The following is a 6,888-nucleotide window of genomic DNA, read 5'->3' as shown; positions in this document are numbered from 1 at the left end:
AACTTTGAAGCATTGTATGACCGCATTGAATAAATCCAGGGGCCTTTTCATACCCTTATCAATTTCGAGCACATTATTTTTTACCTGTTTTTTCCCCCAGCAAATCCACACATTACTGTTCAAATAAACAAGTTGGGGATAGGAAATAGGCACTACATATGTCGAAAATGCAGTTTGGATGGTCAAAAGCGAATAAAGCCGGGGAGGGGGAGGGGATTGCCCCCCCCCCACCTTTCTTGTCAGCTAACATACTCTTTTTCTTTTTAGAACATTTTAACTGGCACCTTGACCACAATGTAATTTTTTCCTACTGGTCGCAATCCATCCTATTACATATAAGATGATGGCATCGGTTATGAGAATGACAGGAAGTGATGGTGAAGATGATGATGGAGATGGCGAGTAATGAAGACGTTGATGAAGATAATAGCTGGATTTATAAAGCGCTTTCTGACCGAGGATACAAATCGCTGCTAAAATTACCCCGGCTTCAGCTCGAGCTACCATCACCGGCGCTCAGTGCATGCAAGTAATTAATCCTGCCGGGTACCCATTCACCTCACCTGGGTCGGGTGCAGCTCAGTGTGGATACATTTCTTGCTGAAGGAAAACACGCCATGTCTGAGAGAGAACCCACGAACTTCTTTTTGAAAGGCGAGAGTCAGAGATGGTGGGAGTGATGATGATGGTGAAGATGATGATGGAGATGGTGATAATGATGGTGAGGATGATGATGGAGAGGATGATGATGGAGATGGTGATGATGGAGATGGTGATGATGGCGATGATGATGATGGAGATGGTGAGGATGATGGAGATGGCGATGATGGAGATGGTGATGATGGTGGTGATGATGATGGAGATGGTGATGATAGTGGTGATGGAGATGGTGATGAGGATGGAGATGGTGATGATGGAGATGGAGAAGATGATGGTAATGATGATGGAGATGGTGATGATGGTAATGATGATGGAGATGGTGATGATGATGGAGATGGCGATGACGGAGATGGTGATGGTGTTGATGATGATGGAGATGATGGAGATGGCGATGATGATGGTAATGATGATGGAGATGGTGATGATCGAGATGATGATGGAGATGGTGATGATGATGGAGATGGTGATGATGATGATGGAGATGGTGATGATGATGGAGATTGTGATAATGGAGATGGTGATGATGGAGATGGTGATGATGATGGAGATGGTGATGATGATGGAGATGGTGATGATGATAGTGATGATGATGGTGATGATGATGGTGATGATGATGGTGATGGAGATGGTGATGATGATGGAGATGGTGATGATGATGATGGAGATGATGATGGTGATGATGATGGAGATGGAGATGGTGATGATGGAGATGGTGGTGATGATGATAGAGATGGTGATGATGATGATGGAGATGGTGATGATGATGGTGATGATGGAGATGGTGATGATGGAGATGATGATGGAGATTGTGATGATGGTGATGGAGATGATGATGGAGATGGTGATGATGAAGTTGATGATGAAGATGGTGATGATGGAGATGGTGATGATGATGATGGAGATGGTGATGATGATGGTGATGATGGAGATGATGATGGAGATTGTGATGATGATGGAGATGGTGATGATGATGGAGATGGTGATGATGATGGCGATGATGGAGATGGTGATGATGGAGATGGTGATGGAGATGATGATGGAGATGATGGAGATGGTGGAGATTGTGATGATGATGGAGATGTTGATGATGATGGAGATGGTGATGATGATGGAGATGGTGATGATGGAGATGGTGATGGCGATTATGATGGAGATGGTAATGATGGAGATGATGATGATGGAGATGGTGATGATGATGAATGAGATGGTGATGATGATGATTGAGATGGTGATGATGATGATGGAGATGGTGATGATGATGGAGATGGTGATGGCGATGATGATGGAGTTGGCGATGATGATGGAGATGGTGATGATGGAAATGGTGATGATGATGGAGATGGTAATGATGGAGATGGTGATGATGATGGAGATGGTGAGGATGATGATGACGGAGATGGTGATGATGATGGAGACAGTGATGATGATGGCGATGATGATGGAGATGGTGATGATGGAGATGGAGATGATGGCAATGATGATGGAGTTGGCGATGATGGAGATGGTGATGATGATGGAAATGGTGATGATGATGGAGATGATGATGAGATGATGATGGAGATGATGATGATGATGGAGATGGTGAGGATGATGATGATGGAGATGGTGATGATGATGGAGACAGTGATGATGATGATGATGGCGATGATGATGGAGATGGTGATGATGGAGATGGTGATGATGATGGATATTATGATGGTGATGATGATGGAGATGATGATGATGGTGATGATGGAGATGGTGATGATGAAGGTGATGATGAAGATGGTGATTATGATGGAGATGGTGGAGATGGTGATGATGATGGAGATGGTGATGATGATGGTGATGATGATGGTGATGGAGATGATGATGGAGATGGTGGAGATTGTGATGGAGATGGTGATGATAGTGATGATGATGGTGATGATGGAGATTGTGATAGTGGAGATGGCGATTATGGAGATGGTAATGGAGATGATGATGATGGAGATGGTGATGATGATGATGATGGAGATGGTGATGATGATGACAGAGATGGCGATGGTGATGGAGATGGTGATGATGGAGATGGTGATGATGATGATTGAGATGGTGATGATAATGGAGATGGTGATGGCGATGATGATGGAGTTGGCGATGATGGAGATGGTGATGGAAATGGTGATGATGATGGAGATGGTAATGATGATGGAGATGGTGATGGAGATGGTGATGATGGAGATGATGATGGTGATGGAGATGGTGAGGATGATGATGATGGAGATGGTGAGGATGATGATGATGGAGATGGTGATGATGATGGAGACAGTGATGATGATGATGATGGCGATGATGATGGAGATGGTGATGATGGAGATGGTGATGATGATGAAGAAGGTGATGGAGATGGTGATGGAGATGGCGATGATGATGGAATTGGCGATGATGATGGAGATGGTGATGATGGAGATGGTGATGATGGAGATGGTGATGGTGATGATGATGGAGATGATGATGGAGATGGTGATGATGATGGAGATGGTGATGATGATGGAGAAGGTAATGGAGATGGTGATGATGGAGATGATGATGGTGATGGAGATGGTGAGGATGATGATGATGGAGATGGTGATGATGATGGAGACAGTGATGATGATGATGGCGATGATGATGGAGATGGTGATGATGGAGATGGTGATGGCGATGATGGAGATGGTGATGATGGAGATGGTGATGGAGATGATGATGGAGATGGTGATGATTATGGAGATGGTGATGATGATGGAGAAGGTAATGATGATGGAGATGGTGATGATGATGGAGATGGTGATGATGGAGATGGTGGTGATGGAGATGGTGATGATGGAGATGGTGATGATGATGGAGACAGTGATGATGATGATGATGGCGATGATGATGGAGATGGTGATGATGATGGAGATGGTGAATGGACATGGTGATGATGATGGAGATGGCAATGATGGAGATGGTGATGATGGAGATGATGATGGTGAGGATGATGATGATGGAGATGATGGTGATCATTAGATGATGTTAATGCTGCTGATGGTGATGATGCTGATGGAGATAAAGAGGATGACAGGAACAATGGGATGAAGATGATGACGGTGATGGTAAAGCTGATGATTGCTATAATGATGAAGATGATAGTGGTTACAAGATTGATGATTGTTGTGATAACTGTGATGAGGACGATTATGATGATGATGATGGTGATGATGGTGATGATGATAATGATGATGACAGTGATGATGATGAGGATAATAATGATGAAGATGAAGAATATGTTTATAATGATGATGATGATTGTGTCAACGATGTTAATGATGATAATAGCGATAAAGTTGAAGTTAATAATGATGATGACTATTAGTGCACACAATCAATAATGAATTAAAACAAAAATAATACAGCAATATACAAAATATAATAATATATATTATATAATAATATAATAATAATAAATGTAAAGGCAAAAAATACCAGAGACATGTAGGGAAAAAAAAGTATATTCACATTTATATTTTATTTAAAAAAAGAACATCCGTAATCCATTCAATCAAACATCAAAGATCTCATTGCAGATTACATTGTTCTAGAAATACCATTATTAGTATTTTGTGAGAACTTTGGACCACATGACTCCCTTTTAAATAACATTGTGTTCTGTGCATTAATGACACTGTAACATGAACTGAGATGGAAATAAAATTTAACCCGTCTCTGGGGAGTATAGCCTTTGCTTTCCACCGACATATAATTGCATATTTTAATCATACACACATGAATGATTAGAAATCATTAAATGCGATAATGCATATCTTCAGTCTTTTGAGATCACTGAAACATAATTTACTATTTCAACATATAATGACGGTCATGGCTTTTATTTTCCTCAAGGGTTATACATGTATTCTGTCAATTGATATACAATTCTTGATTTTTTGTTTTGTATTCACTTCATAAACTTTTTTCAAAGAATGTCAGACTACTGTGCGAGTAAAAAAAAACAAGTGGAATGCCTCTGGCCGTCTCACCTGCATCACGCGATTCAACATAGCAGCAGTGCTGACTTTGAAAACTACTATAACTCGCACAAGATGTTCAGTGATACTTGGTTACTCTTATTTCCACGTTTGATGAACTAGACCAATACACTTTACAGAGATAGGATGGTAATTCAACAAATATCCCCAATGTGGCCAAAGTTCATTGACCTCACATGACCTTTGACCTTGATCATGTGACCTGAAACTTGCACAGGATATTCAGTGATACTTGATTACTCTTATGTCCAAGTTTCAAAAGTCAGATCAATAAACTTGCAAAGTTATGATGGTAATTCAACAGATACACCCATTATGGCCAAAGTTCATTGACCTTTGACCTTGGTCATGTGACCTAAAATGCGTCCAAGTTTTATGAACTAGACCAACATACTTTTAAAGTTATGATGGTAATTCAACAAATACCCCCAATTCGGCCAAAGTTCATTGACCCTAAATGACCTTTGACCTTGATCATGTGACCTGAAACTTGCACAGGATGTTCAGTGATACTTGATTACTATTATGTCTAAGTTTCATGAATCAGATCCAAAAACTTTTAAAGTTTTGATTGTAATTCAACAGATACCCCCAAATCGGCCAAAGTTCATTGACCCTAAATGACCTTTGACCTTGGTCATGTGACGTGAAACTCATGTAGGATGTTTGGTGATACATGATTTACCTTATGTCCAAGTTTAATGAACTAGGTCCATACATTTTCTAAGTTATGATGACATTTCAAAAACTTAACCTCAGGTTAAGATTTTGATGTTGATTCCCCAACATGGTCTAAGTTCATTGACCCTAAATGACCTTTGACCTTGGTCATGTGACATGAAACTCTAATAGGATGTTCAGTAATACTTGATTAACCTTATGGCCAAGTTTCATGAACTAGGTCCATATACTTTTTAAGTTATGTCATTTCAAAAACTTAACCTCAGGTTAAGATTTGATGTTGCCGCCGTCGGAAAAGCGGCGCCTATAGTCTCACTCTGCTATGCAGGTAAGACAAAAACCTGGCACCTCACAATGATGATGGTGAGGATAATACTTGAAAGACAAGGGGGATGGGCTCATTAACCCCCCCCCCCCCCTCAACATTATTCGTAATAAATCCGGCGCACAAAAGTTTTTCAGTGTGCTGCTTGCTGACTTTTTACTTTCATGTCTCGCATAACTTTTGAGACCAAATGGCTCTGAAATTACGCAACATACTTTTAGTCCATGCAGACTCAAAATTGCTCCAAAACTTCAGTTTGTGTACAAATCCAACGCAATTCGTGTATTAAGCAAAAATTCATAAATTTTTAATCAATCACTGACTTTTGCTTAAGAGTTAGTGAGATTCATATTCCGTTTTTCATTTCCTTTATTTTATTCAAAATAAATAAAACCAACTAAAACTATCAATACTGTTACATTGATCACTGACTTTTGCACAAGAGTTACAGTGACATTCATATTCCGTTTTTCATTTCCTTTATTTTATTCGAAATGAATAAAACCAACTAAAACTTTCAATACTGTTACATTGATCTCTGACTTTTACATAAGGGTTATAGAGAGATTAATATTCCGTATTTCATTCCTTTATTCTATTCAAAATGAATAAAACCAACTACAACTTTCAATACTGTTACATTAATCACTGACTTTTGCATAAGAGTTACAGTGCAATTCATTTCTGGTCTAGACAATCTTCGTGACCTTCTAAGCAAATTCACCCCCCCTTTTGCCTAGTTAGGTTTTATAGTGATACTCTTCAATTGAACAAAATTTCTTGACATTCATTATCAAACCACAAAAGGAATGACTTTACCCACCACTTTTCTGGAACAAAGAAAGACAACACTGCAAAATTTCATGACATTATTCCTAAGTTTTGCACATCAAAAAACTGAAAAATTTGCGACGGGTGACGCATCATGACACCACATGACCTTTTCCAAGAAAATGCCATGCCAAAATTGGCTCATTTTGTGTACAAATTATAGTTGGCTAAAGATGAAATTCATTACAGGTGAAAATTTTTCATTTGAATTGGTCCACAAAGATATGCATTTGACTGTTTTTATTTTTCTTGATGAAACTTCCAAACAAGATTAACATGCGCTTTTTCAAGCTCAATAAAAAAAAAACATCAAAAATTCACTTTGAACGACTTATTGTTGGTTTTTGGGTGACAGAAAAGAAA

The sequence above is a fragment of the Lytechinus variegatus genome, chromosome 16, assembly GCF_018143015.1.
Source record: "Lytechinus variegatus isolate NC3 chromosome 16, Lvar_3.0, whole genome shotgun sequence".
Classification (NCBI taxonomy): domain Eukaryota; kingdom Metazoa; phylum Echinodermata; class Echinoidea; order Temnopleuroida; family Toxopneustidae; genus Lytechinus; species Lytechinus variegatus.
Note: the sequence above shows the minus strand (reverse complement) of the source record.